This window comes from Manis pentadactyla, chromosome 3 (genome assembly GCF_030020395.1).
Source record: "Manis pentadactyla isolate mManPen7 chromosome 3, mManPen7.hap1, whole genome shotgun sequence".
Taxonomy (NCBI): Eukaryota; Metazoa; Chordata; class Mammalia; order Pholidota; family Manidae; genus Manis; species Manis pentadactyla.
The window spans coordinates 199,141,067-199,160,672 of record NC_080021.1 but is presented as its reverse complement, the minus strand read 5'-3'; the positions used below and the strand labels follow the sequence as shown (position 1 = coordinate 199,160,672).

The following is a 19,606-nucleotide window of genomic DNA, read 5'->3' as shown; positions in this document are numbered from 1 at the left end:
CTACTTACTTACAGTTTCACTAGGGACCTGATTCAGGGCCCATTTCCTTCTCTCCTAAGAAGGAGCTGGGACTGAATCTGTGGGGTGGTGGGACGTACTCTGGATCCACTGCAGGCTCATGTCCTGAGGCAGTAAGTTCTCAAGCTTTATTGGGCATCACCAGGAGATCTGGTTTAAAAGACTGAATGCAGCCTCCTCCCAAACAGGCAATCCTGACTGTCCGTGCCAGATCCCAGGAATCCCCATGGGACACTGGGGTGATTGGCCCACATGTCCAGATACGACAAATGAACAAGGCAGATTCCTGAGAAATGGGGTCTTCAGTGCAGTCTTAGAATAGAGACACTGGAAATTCACTGGACCTGAGTTGGACAGTCCCCCTCTGTAGATCTGTTGAGAGGGGACTTCCCTCCTGCAGACAATGACTAAAAAGAAAACTTAACAAGGGCATCATTAACTAAGTGCTACAATGTTCTGCTTTTTAAATAGTGTTGCCTGTGAATCCCCAGCTACTTTTCAAACCTGCTCACTTCCTTAAACGTACAGGACTCGTCCTAGACCAGGACCCCAGTGCTGGCTGGCAAAGAGAATTTGGTGGAGAGGTTTGGATCAAGGGTGGAGGATGACTTTTATATGTATTTGTTTAAAAGAATGATTGGTAAAGCTGAAGAATTAACTCAAAATAATGTTTTTGGAGTGGCCACCTCATCATGGAGCTATGTAATAATCCAACCAACCTGAAACTACTGCAAATCTGTGAGAAGTTAAATGGTAAGACAAAAAGCACTGGATTAACTAAGCTTCTCAGGATCTTCTGAAAACCTTTATTTTAACCCTCATTGCAAGTCTTCACTTAATATATTAATCCACATTCCTATGCTAGTGAGATTAAATTCATTAGAGCTGGCAAAGAATCTTGCAGTAGTAGTTGCAGATGGAATCCCATTGCCATCTATCACACTATGGGTCACTGAGTGAGTTTAAAGCCCAGGATTAAGGTCCTGATAATTTGGGTGCATTTCCCCAATGAAAAGCAATTTCTGACCTAAATGTAAAGTGTAAAGTGTAAAGAAGGAGCAAGTAAAGCAAAATGGAAGAAGCTTCCATAGTGCAAGTACTTTGGGGGGAAAGGAAGAAGAAGGTGGTTAGCCAGATCTCCCCAAGTCAAAGGAGGGGGCTTTGGGGTGGAGGTGGTAGTTAGGCTTGGAGAACCTGTGTGTTCAAAGCTTGTTGATCTGATCAGTATGAAGGATAAGCAATTGATCTGCTACACAACTGCTGGAACTTTAAAAATCAACTTTAAAAACTGTTTACTTATTTGCATCTGCCATAAAGATGAAAGAACTTAAGAAAGTAGCCAATGGTTCCTTCTCTATGAACCATTTTCATAGAGAAGGAAACTTACAACTCAGTTTAAGAGACATGCTTAAGATCTTATAGAGGACTTGGCCAAGGTGCTAATGTATTTCAGCCCCGGCCATGGTTCTTTGTAACTACGGCATCACAGTATCTTCGTGTCTGGCTCTGCTCACCTAGTCTTTCCAATCAGGCATCAAAACCAACCACTAAAACTCCCTTCACACTCCTAAGGAAAAAAGGGTTCAAAGGACAGTGACATTTCCTGCTGAGTTCCGCAGGTCTCTCTCCTTCCTCAGCATTCACACCATGACCCCCTCAACCAGGACATGTATCCTCTAGGATTTAAAACACAGAACAACCAAAACCCAACTCCTAGGACACACTTGAGGGAGCACCACCGTCTCACCCACCATCCCCGTCCTCTGCCTGGAGCCTCACTCTTCCTCCAGAGGGCATCTTCTCCGGCTGTACTCTCCCCTCCGTCACTCTGAGCCTCCCACCAATATAGGAGCAAATATCAGTTACAAGGGGCCCTAGATTTGAGGGAGGAGCACTATGGGAAAAAGAGGTATGTGCCCACAAGGCCCTAGCCCTATCTCCATGCTGTCTGTCCTCCCCTGAACCTCCTTAATCTCAGAATTTACTCCAGCAGGAAAAAAGTACCCCACTGACCCCTGGAGAAAGCACATCCCATTTTATTGTACAAAAAAGGAAACGTCTCAATTAATTCATTTCCCTAGTGCTCAACTTCCCTGTGAGTGGGGCATTTAAGTTTTCTCAAAATCCAGCCCCAAGTTTGTCCTGGAAAAGGCTGGTTCCACAATTGCACTCCTGTAAGTCATAATCTGCATCCATGCTGTCACCACACCAAGACTACAAAATCCTGAACTGCCAACATTAGGACCACAGCATATTCACCACAGAAAACTCACCGAGGCAGGGAGAGGGTAGGCAGGCAAGGGTAGCCATTCGTTACATCTTAGAAACACTTTCAACAAGTTGAAACAAATTTTTAAAACATAGATTTAAACTTTAGTTATTGTATTTATTTAGAGCACTCCATTTCTTAAGTATTCTAGTTAATCAAATACCACTTAAAATCACATATACAAATTCTGTAACTTTCTCTTTGACCAAATAGTGGATTTCTCTGTTGGAATAGAGATGATTTCAACTTCCCAATACGAAGACATTCCTGAAAAATGTGTTTGAAGAGCAAATGTCCAAGACTTGAGCAGCAATCTTCTATGTCCTTAGAAAGAGGCTGTCTCACAGACAGAATGTGTTTATGTATCTCCCATCATGGTTGAAGGAGGCACTGCCTCCCTCAGGCCCAAGCCCAATGTGCTACTGGGTGCACGGTTGGTGCCAGTGACTGGCCCTGAAGCTCCATCTTTTTTACCTTCACAGGAACTCTGCCTTGCACAGTATAAAGAAAATAATGCAGTTTTCTAGCAAAATTTACTAAAATTATTGAATGTGGTAAATACTTTTGGTAATTACTTCAAATTTCCAATAGCTGGCACAGGATCCCTGATCAATAATCGAAGCAAATGGTGATGCTTATGTTCTCAAGATCAAAGAACAGCCATTCCAGAAGCTAATTCAAGATTGATCATCAATTCTACCAGTGTTGAGAAATGTATAAAATTAAAGAATGGAACTAAACACCATCCGCTTGGTCTTTAGAAGTAAATTTTCAGCACACTCCTGTTTCAAGTATTAAAATCCCTCAACACAACTTCCATCCAAATTCAATTTTATCTTTATTTGAATCATTTCTTATTACTCTAATACGCAGAGACTTGTAATGACAACAGTATAGAAATCTAGGACATGAATGCTTTAAGCGTCCACCAAATCTATGAGAGCAGTATCTGTACAATAATTATTAAGTCTAAAGTCCAAGGTGTTAGTATTTTTTAAAAGTAACATTTAATATTTAAGATCTATATAAGATATTGAAAGATTCAGAACTAAAACAACCAATGGATCATTTTCCCCTCACTCCATAACTCAGTTAAAACAACCTGCTTCATCATATTAACCAGAGATCCTGAGGCTGCGGAGAATGAGCCACTTATGAAAGTGAAATAAATTCTGACAACACTACTCTGAACTCTGCAGGCAGGAAGCTGTGCCAACTGTCATGCCAGAACCATGAGATAATGGGTATTTCCAAATGTCTGTCCCATCTCAAAGCCCAGCCATGCTTTTCAGGCGACCACCTCAGCAGACCATCAAGAAACAGAAATGAACTTCCCTGCCAGAGAAGCATCTCAGCACTTAACTTAAGTCTGCTAGTTAGCGGATCAGGAGACCCAAATAGTATTACTTTCATTTTTCCTGGCTCATGACTAATTTCACTGGCACAGCCCAAAATAACTGCAGGGTCCACATGACCCTTGTGCGCCCACTCACAGGAGAAGACGCTCTTTCTGCAAAGAGCCTGTGTCAGACTGGGGAGGAGAGAGCAGGTAATGCACAGTGGCTTAAAAGGTGCTTTAGGGCAAATTTTAACTCTTAAAAGAACTTTAAAGAAACAGACTCCTTACTAAATATACAGCATTTCTAGGTATATCCTCTGAAATTTTATTGATCAATGTTGGGGATGCTGCCAGAAGTACAGGGTGTTCAATTAAATTGGGACCATTTCCAGGAAGAAAAGTGAGATGCTTACGTAAACTCTCTTTAATGAGAAAAAAGCCAAGAAAATAAATGCCCTGGGATTACTGAGTGGTGAGTTTGTACTAATACAACCTCCAGGAGCCTGCAAACCTGCGAAGATAGAAGAGCGCTTCCTCTGAGAAGTTAATTTTTTTCGCAGACTCAAAAATATACTATATAGACAGATGTATAGGTTGTACATGTGTGTAGTCTCCTTTCAGAGGTAAATGCATCTAGGAGGGATAAAAAGAGGAAGTCTGCCCAAATTAATGGCGCACTCTTAAAACTGCTACAGCTGCCAACACAGCCCATCAGGGCCAAACCACTACGACCCTCGAGGGAAACTGGCTTCACGGCTTCTGGAGAGACGATCCACCGTCTCTCCAAGCGAGTCACCTCCCTCCCAGACGCCCCCTTTTTGCAGACTGGGGAAGGATTCCTAGGGCTGGCAAGCGCCGGGAGTCAGTGCAGGCGAGCTGGTCACCGGCTGCCTGTCCTGCGCACTGCCTCGCTCCCGCCGCACTCGGTCGGCCCTCTGCCTTCAGTTCTCACCCCGCCTCTCCCGCCGACTCCAAGGCTTCCCGCTCTCACGGACTTCGATTCAGTCCCCTGCCCTCCACTGCGTTTCTCTAGAATTTCTCAGGGCCGCCACTACTCCCTGCTCCCATCGCTGCGGACGCGCCGCCTCCACCCGGATTACAGGCAGTTTGCCCAGCGCGCACCACCACGATCCGCCCCTTCAACTCCCCAGAGTGTCCCCACAAAGGGCCCAAAGACATGAACCCGGCTTTATCTGTGATAAAACACCAGATCCTAACAGCTGCCGTCCCAGCCTCAGGCCACAAACTTCCAGGCTCAGCTAAGAGCCCTGCTGTCCTCGCGCCGAAAGGCTGCTGCCCGCTCCAGCACCATCTCCGGCGTTCCGCTCTCCGGACCCCACACCGAAAAGGTTCTGACTGCTGGGGAACCCGGACCTCCCTCGACTCTGTGTCTCCCTGAGAAGCTCCAGACTTCCGAAAACGCTCCAGCGCCGCCCTCTAAGGAGGCAGGACCCGCGCCTTCCTCGCGACCTAGAAGCGGTGGCTCCATCCACCGCAGCTCCGAGACCTGGAAGGGGGCCACGGCTGTTTGATTTTCGCTGCTTCTCCAGTACAGCCCGGCTCTGGGTGTGTGCGTTGGGGCGTAAGCTGGGGGTATCCTAAGTTTATTTTTTAAAGTAAGTATTGAGTAAAGCAGCCAAAGGATTGGCCCTCCCCCAAACCTAGGAATTCAAAGCCACATGGCCTCAGCCCTTCCGAGCCAGGCCCTCTACCAACACAGCTCCGCTAGGCAAGGGTGCTAAATGCCATTTAAAGTCCGCGGTGCTTCAAAGGACTCCCCATTCCTCCAATCGCTCCGGGGCCACCTTTTCCCCATGCAAGAGGCTCCAGCACCTGGAGTAAGCCCCGTGGCAGTGGTGTCCGGGCTGCCGAGCCCCAGCTTGGGATACCCACCTCTGGGCGCGGGATCCCGGGGGCGCAGTCCTCCCGCTCCGCTCCAGCGCCTCGCGGCCACTGCCTCCTCCTTGGAGCATCCAAGAGCCTCCAAGGCAAGGCGTGCGGCAGCCCCGAGCCGGGGCCAGCGCATCTGCCGGGAGCCGCGGCCGCGGGGCGCGCTGGAGGGCGGGGAGCGCCGCCCGCCCTCTCGGGACCCGCCCCTTCCCCGCCCCCTGCCGGCGCCCGCGGCCCGCCCCTCCGCGCCCACACACACCTCCCCACTCAAACGCACGTCTCTGTGGCTTTGCCAGAGTCCATGCACACAAACCAAGAAACCAAGAAATGAATGAATGGATAGGTTGGAGGGATGGAGAAATGGTGGGGTGGAGGGAGAGAAGGATGGCGCAGGTGAAGCCGAGTATTTCCCCACTAGGCAGTGGGTTCTGTCTGGATTTGTCGTACCTGGATACAACACGGGTGGGCGTGTCGGTGTGTGTGCCTGTAGACGTGTTGGTGTACACGAGTGCATGTGTACGTGTGCTGGTGCGTGTGGGCGCTCACAACGCCAGGCGCTGCTGAGTACCTACCCGAGGGGGGAGCGAGTCCCTTACCCCTTACCCAGCACCACGAGGGTCCCCGGGTAAGTACAACCGCGAGGAGCAGTTAGGAAGTGCCTTTGGGACAGGGATGGGCCCTGAGGCGGCTCAGAGGCCGAGGTGTGGGTGCTTCCGGCTCACTGGCTCGCCAAAGCCTTCACGCTGCCCTCCGGTTGTGGCAGCCGGTGACCTGGTGTCAAGGCGCCTGTGTTAACAAAGCCGCGGGGGAGAAAGGCAGCTGATACATAGGGTGGGGCTCGATCAGGCGGTGGCCAGCCATCCCTCGCTCCTGAGTCTGAAATTTCAGTATGTAGTCCCCTCCCCCATCATGAATATTTAAGTGATGTTAATAATGCCTTGAAAATGGACTGTCTAAAAATTTTGAGTACACAGAAACACCCCAACAGAAAACGGCATTTTAAAGAAGCAAGCAGTTATCTTACTCTTCACCTTCTCTGCAGAGGAAAATAATATAAAGTCAAATTTCTTGAATTCAGTTTTCTACTAGGCAAGATCAGAGTTTTCGCTTTCTCAATGTTTCTCTCTACAGCTTTGCAAGTTTGAGCCTCTAACTCCCCTTTGGGTTTCGCCTGCTTCTTTCTGAACCGCTAGCCAAGGTCCTGGGTCCTCTTCTGAGACTGAATTCCTCTTGCCAAACGCAGCAGGGAAAGGCAACTGCTGTGTCTTTCCGGGTTTTTCTTCTTTATCCACAAAGATCTTTGATTTCCAACACAAAGAAATGATATCATCGGACACTGCCCAGAAAGCCTGTCCTCGCTAATGACACGTGAAAAACAGCCCCCTGCGGAGAAAAGGCTTCTTTCCTGTCTCGAGTGTTATTCACACCTTTACGGAGGGGAGGGAGGCCCTCTACAATGGAGACATCAGCGGTTCTCCTCGGGGAACCTGACTGTCAATAGGCTTCTTTTCCTTGGCATTTAGGAATTGTTTCCCCAGCCTTTTTGTCTGTTTGTCTCCTACACTCTTGAATTTCAGTGGAATTTACTGACCTGTGGCTGAGATTACAGAGCTTCATCCTCAATCTCTTTTTTTCTGTTTCTTTCTTTCTCCCTTTCTCCCGTCCATCTTTCCTTTCTCCCCTTCTCTCTCTCTCTCTCTCCCTTCCTCCCTCGTCCCTCTGTCCTTCCTTTCTTCCTTCCTCCCTCCCTTCCTTTCAGTTCTTCTCCTCCCTCCCTGACTTAAGGACAAATATCTGAGTGCCATATACATCGTGATCTATTTTTAACATTTTACCATCATGTGAAAAACTCACACCGAAATGAGCAGGGTTAGGTACAGTTATTTATTTATATGGACCATAGACTCTCCGAGGAAAAATTCTAAAATTACAGCAGAGGTGAGATTTTATGAATAGTCTTATGCCAGGTGCATCATCACATGTTCCTAAATTAGAATAAGTGTAAAATTTACAAATCAAGTTTGTTTCATTGTTAGAAAGAGTACAGCAATTCACACTAGCTTTCTTCCGAATTACTTCTTCCCTAAAGCAGTGTCCATGTTAACATTAATTTAATTTTAAAATATTAATTAATATTGACTTTTCATTACTATTAATGTCAAAGCCCTGGTAGAGCCTACAGAAAACTACTGGAAACATTAAATTTTGGGGGAAAAAAAGCTTGTTTCATGCAAATTAATTTACAAGAACATTTTCCTTCTTTCCATGTGATATTAAAGAGGTAGGCATGAGTAACATAAACATTTTTAATATAAGAGAGTTGGTACATTGCAGGTGCTCAGAAATATTTATTTAATTTGTTCAGTGAGATCAATGCAAGAATAGGAACATCTGCATGTGAAAGTAAAAACGATTTTCAACATTTTCTCATTTATTTTCCCCTAGGTCAGTGGTTCTCAATCAAGGGTGATTTGACACCCCACCCCCAGGTATTTTGGCAATGTCCAGAGACATCTTTGTCATGATGGGAGTGGGGTGAATGCCATTGGCATCTAACGGATAGAAGCCAGGGGTGTTGCTAACATCCCAACGTGTACAAAATAGCCCCCAACAATAAAGGATTATCGTGTCCCAAATGTCAATAGTACCAAGGTTGTGGTATCTTGCCCTGTACTCCAAGCTAGTATTAAGGACCACAGATACCAGAACCACCTCTTTGCTTATTAAAAATGCTGATTCCTGAGCTCCACCTTTCCCTACTAAGTCAGAATCTCTGGGGACAGGGCTAGGGAAATTGTCTTAACAGCTCCCAGGTGATTCTAAAGAACATGAAAGTGAGAAACACTGGAAATGGGAAAGGCTGGCTTTATTACCCAGTGTATGTTTATGGGTTCATCGCAGATCTCCTAATATTATAATTGTTATTAGAGCGGAAAACATTTTATGAAAGAAGTATATTTAGTCTCCTAGATGCACATTAGAAGCACATTTGAAGCAAATAAAAGGCTACTAGTTCTGTGAAAAAAACATGGCCAGGATATGTAAATGTTAAATGCTCCCAAAGGCCCTACACCATCTAGGACACAAAACTTTCTATGGAAATTGTGCTTGGCAAGAAGGGAGATCAGGATTTCTTTCAGTATGGCCTAACTGTATATTTGTGCTCATTTTGCCTCTGCCATGCTGCTGGCCCACCCACCTTAAACTGTGCCCCTAAGCAAGTGTGGCCTCCAGGAGATCCAAGAAATAGAATGAACGTACTAGAGAGATACCAAAAGTAAAGCAGAGGTTGCTAGGAAAGGAGATCAGCATAAACAGAGATTGACAAAGTCTCTTCTTTCCCTCTCCCCAATCTGAGCAAAATGAACCAAATCCAGAAAAAAATGGTTTAGCAACAGCCTCCTGTCCCCAAATTTAGAGACAAGTAGATGCTGAAAAGAAGTCTCAGGAATGCCTCACGGAGCTAATCTGTAAAACAAAGGCAGGACCAAGATTTATCATAAAAGAGGATTTGCCATTTCCTCCTCCTAGCAAGGAGAAAGACCAAAAGGCATCAGAGGGGTGTAATCTTCAAATGTTGGATCCTACTGAAAAAAGGTTTGCTAGGGGGAAAAAAAAAGGAAAAAGAAGGAAAAACAAATAAAACCAACACTAGAAAGGTTGTCCCACATCAAACCAATAATCCATTCTGTGGGGCTTCCCCACCAAGCACCAGGTAAGGTCATTGGAAAGTTAGGGACAATTCCAATCCCAAGGGCATCCCCATGGGACCAGATGCACCACTGAAAATCTAAGAGAAGAAATAAACTGGGAAAAATATTTGCAACATACATAATGTTGGTTACTATTTCTAATATGCAAAGAGTTCTTACAAATCAATAAGAAAATTGAAAACACCACATACCTAATAGAAAAAAACAGTAGTTTATAGATAAATAAGTATAACTGGTCATTGAACTTATAAAAAGATGCTCAAACTCTTCATAATTAAAGAAATGCAAGCGAAAATAGTGGGACAATATATTTTATGTATAACATTGGTAAATACATAAAACACAAATATTATGTATTATTGATGAGGAAATGATGAAAATTTAATGACTGTACTCTGTTGATGGGGATAGAAATTGATATTAATCAATTGGAAGACAATTTCTAATATCTTTTGAGGTAAGAAACGTTTATATATTGTCCAAGTGCAATTCCCTTTTGGAATTCAGAAGCTTATAAAACCTATGGAGTCAGATGAAAGATTAGGATGGTGGGAAGAGTCAGTGAATAACAAGTTCCTGATCACAGAGAAGGCCAAAAGAAAGAGTATTTAACATATGCTTTTAGAATTGTTTGCTGTGCTATGCTGTAATGTAAACACTTCTGGTAATCCCCTAGGCCTCTGAAAATACCATTTATGTGGAGAACCAAAGGCAAGGGGTTTACATGGCACCTGGTGGATATCAGGCAAGATGGATGTGAGATTAAGAATTCAGACAAAAATAGGAAATTCGAACAAGAAGGTGAGCAGGGGAGTTAAACCCACACGACTTGAGTTAAAAATCCATAAAAACAGTGGGATTAGTACTAGCTTTCCTCAAACACTTTGTCAGTAGGGGCCCAAGTAATTTTAATTTAAATATAAAAGGAAAGATCTATCCCGGCAGGTTGCAGGACTTGGGATAGCCAACCAACTAGTCTTAGGGTTCAGGAAGATCATTTGCTTGCTTTCTGATTCAAATAGTGGTTTTACTCTATTCATCCATATGTTTATGTATTTCCCACCTAAGACATTTCTCCTCTGATCTCTGATTCTTATTTAAAGGTAAAAAGGTCATCTCTAGATAATGTAGCTTTTTCATAGAAGGTCTGATCTATCCGGAGACTGTTTTAACCATCAACTTTGTGAATGCACACGTGTAAGACTGATATGTGTCAGTCTATCATCTGTTTGTTTTGACTTAGAGTTTGTGTTTTATCAGATTAAAAAGCCTTCTTTTCAAAATCATCTCTTCTCTAAGGTCAGGCATGGGTGCTCAGGAGTGGTCAGCTTTTAAGACTTGGCAAATCGGTGTTTCCCAAGCTAGCTCACACTGAGAGCAGCTGGAAAACAAAACAAAAAATTCTGGATTCATTTCCCTAGAAGATCTGGGGCCCAGGAATCTGTATTTGTTTAAGCTTTCTACATGACTCTGTTACAGAGCCTGGTTTGAGAACCACTTGGGGTGGATGCAATCATCCTTAGGCAGGGGAAGGAGAAAGCAAGCAGACACAGAGATATGGACAGTGTCATATGAGAACACTTGGCTCTTGGGCTGTGTTTACTCCCATTCTTAGCCTGGTTTGTGCCTGCCTTTCCTTCCCTTCCTCTCCAGGGTCTCTGACTTCCTGTGTCCCAGTAAGTTCCTTTCCTGCCTGCTCCACATTTATTTCCTTTCCCTGTATCCTCACACTTGGCCTCTCTTTGCCAAATCCTCTTACCTCAAGGAAATGGTGACCGGATTACGTTCACCCCAGCCACTTGCAATTCTTTTTTTCAAAAGACCTTTAAAAGATCCAACAAAACTTCCCCCATCCCAAAGGCAGTATGTGCTCATCTAATTGTTTTCATTTTGTCCCATGTTGCAGTTGGACAGTGCCTTCTCCACCTTGACAAAGTGACATTGTATTATCCAGAATGTCCAGTGTGGTATATATTTTCATGGTACCCTTAGAAAAAGAAAGTCATACACTATTCCAAACTACTATTATCAATGAAAAGCAGCACCACGGGAAGCCCTGTGTTGGAAAGGATGGAGGAAAAAGCCTATTTGTGGAGGAGAAAGGCCAGGTGGAAGGGTGAGAGAGCGCAGAGGACAGAGTCCCCCTGGAGAGGGAAGCTAGAAGGCGCAGCTGGCTGACCAGCACTACTGTGGGTCCCACATCCTCAGTCCCAAAGGTCTCAAAGCTTCTGTGCCAGTGACAGGAATGTTCTCGTGGGTTACTTTGGTAATTAACAACAACAAAGCCAAGTTCTTTGTTTCTTGACTGAGAATTTTAACAACTGAAACATTTTTTAAAAATCTGGTAAACACTCCAGAATTCATGTCCTCATGGAGACATGGCATAAAACATGGTACTCTTGAAGCATGACACCGAAAACATAAAATATGCTGAATATACTTGGAATGTACACATCCTGTTCACAGATGGGATGCTGGCAAACAGTGCCCCTGGTGCAGCGTCCTGGAGGACAGTGTTTGCTCAATAAACTCAGTGAATTTGTTTCACATTCATGATCCATGTTTTAAATGCAAAACTACCTTTCAGTTCCCATGGAGTTTAGTTCCTTTTCAATTTTCGGTAAGATAGGGAATTATTTTTTAGGTTTTAGAAAATGGGACTGTAACATTTTCCCAGTAATTCCCATGGGTTTTACTCAGAGCTTGTAAGTACAGACTGGTAATTTATGGAAAGAAGGATTGTCAGCAATATTAGGGGGGAAAAAAAGACTAAACCTTGACATTTTATATTTTCATAATTCTAATTATTGCAGAGGGAGTCTTTGCAGTAGCTGCTGACCTATTCATAGAATGTTTTAAATTGAGAATTATCCAATGAGAAAACAGGCTTTTTCCTTCAATGATATTGAATGTATTAAATTACTTATCTTGGTATTAAGTTCACTGAAGATAATGGGCTCTACTGTGAAGGCATTTTAAATGTATGTACAGAGAGTTAACTACTTAATTTTAAGGTTACCACTAAATTTTAAGGTCATTTAAATATGGAGATTGTTTGTAGCTTCTACAGGATATTGAAAGCTTCTGTTGGGATGGTACCACGCCAATGAAAATGGCTTTAGAAACCACAATAGCTTATGACAGAGTCAACCGAAGCATAATACCCACATTATCTGTGCAGATTCTCTACCTCTTCAAGTAAATGCCTTTGCCTTCTTTACAGCTCCCCATCCCTCTCTCTCCTCCTTGTCTGTTCCTTTCTTTCTCTTCTTTCCTTCCTTTCTCCCTCCTCTCTTCTTCTTTCTCTCCTTGTCTTTTTAGACCACCACCCAGCTGATTTTAGAAGCAGGCTCAGCAAATTCAAATAACTTCAGAAGCCAGACAGGTAACATAAAGGAGTAAAGCTGCCAGGGTTCACAAGCAGCCTGGAACTCCTGTGAAGGGCTGAGGCCTCGAGAAGCACAGTGTGCACTGTTAAGTAATTAATAGATGGGTTGAGATAAGATAGGCAAGCATTGAGACGAGAACTGTGTGCTTAGATGGCTGCTGCTGCTGGTTTATAACAGGCATTCACTTTATGTGGCTGGCATGGGTGAGGGCTTATCAAAGTATCAGAGACTTTTCAGTGGCTGCTTAACAGCTTGCTCTGCCGCTGGTTTCTCCCTCATCTTGCCCACCTCTCACAATGCACCCGAGTTAGCTTCCTGAACCACTCGCCAATGGTTCCACTTGCCAAAATTAGAATTCCTTATCATTCAATCATTCATTCATTCCACACACATTAAGATCCTACCATGTATGAGGGCCCCACTGTAGGTGCTGCCGATGTGGCAGTGAACCAAGTTGAGTGTTCTCCATTTCTGTCACCTGGAACCACTGAGCCAGGAGGTGGGATGGGTGTTCTTACTGCTTCTTCCAGACTATTGTCCTCTTTTGTCAATAAAATCCCCCATCACCTGATGATTTAGCATCTGTCATTCTCTCCAACAACACTCTGATCATAAATCATTACAATAAGTTTTTCTTTTTAACAAGTTCAAAAATCCCCCTTTGATCAAGTTACTAGGAAATATCTTTTCAAAAATCAAAGTGAACTCACCCAAACTGCCTTTTAAAGTACATTGGGTAAAGTAGTTCTTGAACTTTTCAAACACTGAACAAAATTGTACTTTTCAAACACCAAACAAACTTGATTTTCCCATAAGGCAATTTCCAAGGAGAATTTAGTATTTCATGTGAAAGGATCACACTGACCCTTAAATTTCTAACATTTACCATGGGTGAATTCACTTGGCCTTTCCTTTTTCTCTCCTATTATCTGTGGCATTCTTCTCCCTTTAACTTCTTAATCACAAACACAGCTCCTTTCAGACATGTCACTTTTGCAACGAATCTGTGGGTTGAAAGTTACTGATTCCCTCCATGGGGAAAACATACTCTGTGGTCTTTTCTTTGCTAAGAATCTGAGCTCCGAGTGAATGGTGGGTTGTGAAGCTAACTGGCTCAGCATTTTCTGAGAAAAGGAGGAGGGTGCAGATCACAGGCAAGAGGTGGTCTGGCATTATGGTTAGCAGCACATGCAGCCAGGCACTGATTCCAGGTGGGACCTTCCACAGGTTCTTTTATTCCCTGTGCCTGTTTCCTAGTCTTTAAAATGGGCACAAGTATATAGTATCGAGTTTGTGGTGAGCATTGGATGAGCTAATGCTTAGAAAGGACATAAAACCCACATCAGTCAAGCCTTAGATTCTCAGTAGGTGTCAGCTATTGGTTACTATTCATTTGTGCCAGTCTGCTGCTCTGTAACTTCCCTGTGGCCAGTCCAAAAAGCCAAAGTCATCTTAGATCAGATCAGTCCTTGACTCATTCCTTCTCCTAGAGGATCACACCTATTTTCCTGTCATGACATTATAATTAAAATGTTTTCCCAATTATAAAAGAAATACCAACTTACTGTATGGAAAGCAATAGACTGAGGGCTCTGGACTATTACAGACCTAGGATCAGACACTGACTAATCTCCCAGATTTCACAACCTTGGGAAAGTTACTTTCTCTGAGCATCAGCTGCTTCACCTGATGTACAGAGGGGACAAGTAAGGGTACCTAACTCATGGAGCAGTTATGTTAAATGAAATAATGAAGGTAAAGTGATAAAGTGCCTGGCCCTTAGTGATGCTGGGAAAAAGAAAGGGAGTGCTGGAGGGGGCAGGGAGGAGGCAGGAAACAAAAGAGAAAAAAGAAGCAAAGGAGGAAGATAGAGAGGGAAGATGGAAGGAAGGAGAAAGGGAGGTAGAGCAGGGAGAGAGAGAGAAGAAAATAGGAAGGTGGGTCAAGACTATTAGACGATAAAGTTTCACAAAATCAGCTTGGAGGAAAACAGTCTATTTTAATAAACTTGTCAAATACGATGAAAAATGCTTAGAAACAAGGATGCATTTTTTATTTGAAGAAGAAAAGGCTTCTTTGCCTCTTTTGCAATGCCATTTCTCTAAACAGGGATTTTCCTAAGTCACTCATGGGATAAACAATAAAAACTTGGAAATTTTTTTCATATTTGGGTTTTGTTCATATTCCTTTGCAAGAACCAACATATTTAAAGCATATTAAGAATAATAAAAATAATGACTTAGTGGATAAATGCTCACGTATTTCTCAACTTAAGTAAGCTTTTATTTTCAAAACTGCTAAAGGATTTGACATTAATTTGAAAAATCACCCTCCCAATTTGAACCTGTTTAAATATGGTATACCACATAAAAGAACACACAACACGATATCCAATACATTGATTTTTTTTACCTAATAGTCAACAGATGCTGTATAAAATAGAAATGCAGACATGTTAGCACAAACTTTAAAAAAATTGCCCAAAGTGCAAGCATGGTAGGTATACTGGTCTCCTAATAAAAATTACAGGGCATTTGTATGCTGAATTTCTCCAAATTCAATGAAATGTCTATTTATTCACAGTAGGCCCAGCTTCCCTCATTTACTGAAGAGGCAGTTCTGTTTCATCTTCTTCATGAATTACTGCAGTAGAATAATAATGAAAAATGTGATCAGAATATCCACAGGATGAAGACCCAAAGGCAAGTCTAGAAAACAACCTTTAAGATGAAAATCTAATCTCACCCCACCTGGTAAACTCCAGTTTTACATTTGAAGAACAAATGCAAACAAAACATAAGAGCTCCCTTATTGATCAGGGACTGTGAGACCTACTTTATATGTTTTCATACAAGCACCATCATTTTGTTCTATCAGGAGAAGCGCTCTGACATGGTCATTAAGATCTAGGGCTCTTTCATTCAATCTGGGCTCTGAATCTGCTTGGCTGTGTCCTTGGACAAGTTAGTTAGTCTCTCTGTCCCTTTTCTTCCTCTGTAAATTGGAGATTCTTATAGTATCTAACTCATAGTGTCTATCTCTGTTAATTCTTTAATTATTTAAGAATTAAATAATATAATACCCTAAGCATCCAGGGCAATGCCTGATACACAGAAAGTTCTCAATAAATTAGAATAAATGAATATTATTTAATAGATATTATAATAAATGCTATCCTCATTATTCATTTGTGCAAATGGAAATTCACTAGAAAAGTCATCATGTTCGAGACTAAAACTTACAGTCTATGAGCCAGATGGAGAGTCTGATGAAGAATCCAGTCCCGTGCCCGCTAGCCCAGCTCTCTTTGGGAGATGGAACCGGGATTACAGCAGCTGGTATCTTTCCTTTTCAAAACTAGACATAAGAATGCTGAGCTAAAATACATGTCATATCTCCACTGACTCATTTCTAAATTGTTGCGGTAGTAGGAAGCTCAAGGGAGATTTAAACAACCCAGCTCTTAGTATGTCAACCTATTAGTGTTTGCAGTCTGTTCTCCTAGCCAATGGATCAATCATCTTGTCTGTGCATGTTTTCTCTTTTTACATGCAACTTACATGTATGTCATGATTTTCACCATGTTAACTACATGGTTTCACTACAACACAAAAAAGCAAGAAGGAAGGCCATTGGAGGATGGGCAGAAGAAAGAGATGGCAAAGGAAGGCCTTTGATAATTTACTGAGAAGAACACGAGGTGCTCACTGAAACACTCTTAAGCACTTATATAATGAAGCAACATCTTTCTGCCTATCAGCCCAACAGACATTAATTACACTCAAGATGTATGACAGCTCTGTGATACCCAACTTGTTTCAGAAGGACAAGGCCAATTGTAAACAGTCACATGAATAATTTGTTTTTTTAGGAATAACCTGTGGCTATTCCAAACCTTTCTGGACAACGATGTTAATTTATTAATAAGTTAACTGGGCAGGCAAACCCCTGCTTAAGTGGGAACTAGATTGGCAACTTTCCAAGAGCACAAAAAACTGATGGTTTCTGCCAATGAGTTCTGTGTTTGGCTTGCTTGCCTTAGGTCTGTGGGAAGCTGTAGACTTACTACTTGCAAATGAACCCTTCACATGAAGACAGGCCTATCTGCAAATGGGCTCTGATGTATACATGGACAGAGGCTATTTCCAGAGCTTCATCATCATTAGTTGGTCCCACCATTGGAACGTTAGAAATGTACATGGGAGGAAATGCACTAGTGTATTCAGGAAATATCTGTGAATGTGTCAGGACTTTTGCTGGGAATAACCAGGCTAGCGTCATGTCTTTTCGCAGATGACCACTCAGAGAGAGGGGAATTTTACCAAGTAATAGCATTGGTAAAGGCACAAGAATGTTTTCAAACAATAAGGCTTCTCTCTCACTTACCAACTTAACATTTCCCTGTATGGCCCCGGAAGATGACTGGTTAGCCAGAGACGAGTAAGATTCCTCAAGGGAGGAACAACCTAAGACAGGCACAGTCGCAGGGGGCCATCTGGTAAGAAAATGGGGAGCAGCAGAGGTGAGGCTTAGAACCTCCCCCCTCATGTTCTGAGAGAAATCTTCTGCATACATGGATGTTTATTGCCCTCGTCTAGCTTGGATTAACACATAGTCTACAGGCACACACCTGATCATCTACATTTGCTCCCTTACAACACTAAACTCCGTTTTCTACCTTTATCTCGTATCTACCTACCACTTCAGCATTTTATTAAAAATAATAATAATAGAGAAATGTGGTATCCACATATAAATCAAGTTTAAAAGTCAAATGAATATTCATATTTGAACTGACTGTGTATAGTTCATAATGCATGAACAAAACCGAAAGCTTCTGTGAGGACTGCCCTTGCACTGTTCACCATGTAACTTATTCACTATGTAAGAATTTGTACTCCATGTAAGAATTTGTTCGTTATGCATCAGAAGATTGGAGACTGACGAAAATTAGGCTTGGGGTGGATTAATGATTGTGCATTGAGTATTGACCCCCCTATACAGAAATTTATTGTGGTTAACAACTATTTGATCAATAAATATGAGAGATGCCCTCACAAAATATATATATATATATATATATATATATATATATATATATATATATATAAACACACTTCCAATTGTAAAATAAATAAGTAACCGGGATGTAATGTATAGCATAAGGAATATAGTCAAAATATTGTAACAACTTGGTATGGTGATAGCTGGTACCTAGAATTATCATGTATATAAATGTTGAATCACTGTGTTGTACACCTGAAACTAATGTAATGTAATACTGTTGTCAACTACCCTTCAATAAAAAAAAAAAAAAAAAGAATGTTTCATCAACATTTTCAAAATTGGGATGATGACGCTTTCTGCAGAAAATGAAACCAGGCCATCGCTGATGGTGCAGCTAAAAGGAAAATCCTAGAGTGGGCTTCAGAAAAATCAGAACATGCCCAGATGGAGAAAAATGAATTTTTTGCTTGTTTGGCTTTTGTTTTTTTATTTAAGCAGAACAAACAGACAAATGGGGCAGAGTTTCCCACCGTTTCACTTTGTGAATACAGATCTTGAAGTGGGTAAGGCTTAGAAGCCTTTATTTCTAGGGGAAAAGTATATCAGGAAAGAAGTACTGGTAGGTCATTGGTATACTGCATGAGCTGAAACTGTTTATCTATCTGATTTAAACCTTAGTATATTGTCATCATGAAATGAATAAAGTCATAATAATAGTTTTTTATTAAAAGAATCGAAAACCACAAATAATCTCAAACCAACAATAATCAAATGCATTAAGCAATTCCCTTCCCCTCCTGTGTTATACCACTCCAGCCTAGGTCTGCCAGACTTAGCAAATTAAAATATAGGCTGTTCAGTTAAATTTAGATTTTAGGTAACCAATAAACAATTTCTTACTAGGTCCCATGCAATATTTAGGACATACTAGCGCTCAAAAATGATTTATTGCTTATCTAAAATTCAAATTTAACTGGGTCTCCAGTATTTTATCTGGCAAAGCGATTCCTTCCCCATCCTTGGAGCTCCCCTGCTTCAGCTAATCGTAAAATTAATTTGCATTCATTAACATCCAAATAGAATGGTGAAAGAGTATCCTATCAGGGTTCAGCTGTTCACTCTGAGATCTTTGACAAGTTACTTTACGCAGGTGCCATATCTGTAAAAGGGGATTAATAACAGTTCCTCCCCATATAAGGGCCTAGCACAGTACTCTCACAGCAAATGCTTAACCAGTATTAGCTATTACTGCTGGCAAGAGAACATGGCGAAAAAGTAAAATGGCAAAGAAGAATGCTCCTGAGCTCTTCCATCTGCCAGGAACATTCCTGTACATAGATAATCGAGAGCTGTCACTAGTTGTAACTTCATTTATTTGACTTTCACCTTGTCAAATAGGGAGTAACACATAGAGAGAATAATAACCAATATTAAGGCAGGATACTATAGTTTACAACAGGGCCTTTCACATCCATTACCTTGCAATAATGCAAAATGCATATTTGAAAAAAATTCAAGACAGTGATTCTCAAAAAGGAGTGTTGTGAAAATATAGCCACAAATTACTGCCCACTGCCAACCCCTTCCAAGATCTACTATTTCAGTTTCAAGGATTTAAAAAATCTATAATAAAATATTCCTTTTGGTTAGGAAGCAAATTTAGAGCAATCTTAATATATATGCACAACGTAGAAAGGACGTCTGGTTCCAAATGTGTCTTTTTGTCCAGAGTCCCTGCACAAAACAGCCCTCAGTGTTGTCATCATCAAATACAAAGGATAACTGGCTCAACACTGCTGGCATCCAAAAGCCCTCAGCCAAATGCCTTTTTAAAAGCAACTTCCAAAGAAAGCTGTAACCTGTGGCCTCTATTCATCACTGCCAGGATCTAAATGCATTTCCCCTTTGTAACGGAGAACATCTGCCCTTCCAGGAGAACAATCTCTCTCCCAGCCATAAGTTTTACATGTAGAGAAGCAAC

At 42.1% G+C, this 19,606-nt stretch overlaps 1 protein-coding gene across 10 annotated transcripts in view; it reads right to left on the bottom strand.

Annotated features, from left to right (window-relative positions):
* PALM2AKAP2 (PALM2 and AKAP2 fusion) overlaps positions 1–19,606 on the bottom strand; it is a 424,280-nt gene that overhangs the window by 95,807 nt on the left and 308,867 nt on the right. The window contains exon 1 of one of the 10 annotated variants that reach the window (XM_036903349.2): positions 5,520–5,678. The exons of the other annotated variants lie outside the window; for them this stretch is intronic. The gene's annotated coding sequence lies outside the window, so the exon portion shown is untranslated. Of the gene's footprint in view, positions 1–5,519; positions 5,679–19,606 lie in introns of those variants that run through there. 10 annotated transcript variants of the gene reach the window in all.